The sequence below is a fragment of the Pteropus medius genome, unplaced genomic scaffold (assembly GCF_902729225.1).
Source record: "Pteropus medius unplaced genomic scaffold, Ma_sr-lr_union100, whole genome shotgun sequence".
Classification (NCBI taxonomy): Eukaryota; Metazoa; Chordata; class Mammalia; order Chiroptera; family Pteropodidae; genus Pteropus; species Pteropus medius.
This window is the reverse complement of record NW_024344378.1, coordinates 10,047,838-10,049,453: the sequence shown is the minus strand read 5'-3', so window position 1 is coordinate 10,049,453 and position 1,616 is coordinate 10,047,838. Positions and strand designations below refer to the sequence as shown.

General features: G+C 38.7%; 1 pseudogene; it reads right to left on the bottom strand.

Moving 5' to 3' along the window:
• Nucleotides 1–1,264: 1,264 nt before the first annotated feature.
• LOC120609893 (uncharacterized) lies at nt 1,265–1,383 on the bottom strand (annotated as a pseudogene).
• Nucleotides 1,384–1,616: the final 233 nt, after the last annotated feature.

The following is a 1,616-nucleotide window of genomic DNA, read 5'->3' as shown; positions in this document are numbered from 1 at the left end:
AGTCTGGAAACTTTGTTCCAGGTTTATGGTCCCAAGTCTGTTGCTGACATGCCAGGAAGGGGCACACGTGTAACTAATTCAAAGGAGCTTTCGAAGGACAGGCCCACGCCCAGCCAATCATTGGCTGAAAGGCTCCCTGAGAGGCTCTGCCCAGCAAGGGTGGGAGCAGTCTTTGAGCCTGTTTGGAGAGAATCATTGTTGGGAAGGAAGGGTGAATCGAGGCATGGCTAAACAATTACCAAGTGTTGCCACTGGAGGGCGATGTCTCCAAACAGTCTGTCTCCCCACCAGGAACGTTCCTGCCCAGGGGGTGAGTTCCAGCCTGTTCCAAATCCACTCCATAGGTCGGGCACTTGGAAATCATGACACTCCTGAAATCCTGAGAAAAGTGGATGTGCTAAGCTTTCAACAACAAAATAACTGAATATAGAATTTTACCTACAATCAGCTAAACTAGGTCAGTGATTCTCAATCCTGGCTAAAGATTAAAATCATTTTTAAAAGGTATAAAAACTATAGTCGTCCAGAACCCACAAAAATCCAATTAAACAGAATCTCTGGAAGATGGCATTTGCATATTTTAAGACTCCCCAATAATTCTAATGTTCAGTCTACAAGATTCTAGTTGAGACATTCACAGCAGACATCAGAAGAAAATTTATCCCAAAAAATTTAATTTAAAAATTTTCTATTACGTTTTCTCCTGATAATTGGGAAATCACTATTGATATTTGATTTAAAGGTAGAACTGTTTCACCCAGCTCTGGAAGAGATCGGGGTTGAGAACTTCTGCATGTTGCCTCTGGAAGCCCATTTTCAATAACACTCAGAGACCTAACAAGTTATTAACAGCTGGGTGCAAATTTGTTTATCAAACATCAAAGCATCTAGAATTCTGAGAAAACTGAGGCCAAATAAGCTTAACTGTTTAAAAAAAAGGGGGAAGAAAATTTACACTGGCTTTTCCCTCCATGCATATAGACTTTTCTTAAAAAGTCAGAAAGTATAAAAAATGGATAAAATAAAATCATCCACAACCCCTTTATCACTATTGACATGTTTATGTATTTCTAGTATTTTATGCATATATATATATATATATATCTTTAAAAGATGTGAAGTCTACATAATTTTTTCCTTTTTATTTATTTATTTTTATTATTATTGTTATTAATTTTTTTTTTAGGTGAGGCAGCCCTCGCTTGACCTCACAGATTGCAAGGACCTTGTCAGTTTACAATCCCTTATTTTTTTTTATTTTTTACACCTATTGCACCTGGTCTTCCTAGGTGGTCTCCCATTCAAGTACTAACCAGGCTCGACCCTGCTTAGCTTCCGAGATCAGATGGGATCGGGCTTGTTCAGGGCAGTGTGGCCGTAGATTTATTTTTTTTTCCTTTTTATCTTAACATTATAATACGACCATTTTCTCATGCTTTCAGTATTCTTTATAGGCATTATGAATAGCTGCCTAGAATCCCACCACATGATCATACACATGGTCCAAATCATACGACTATAGTGGAACACACATGAGCATCAGTTATGCCTGCACCTCCCTGTAGAGAACAGCTACATACTGTTGTTAGGTTTACATCTTCTCTTTCCAAGAGGCC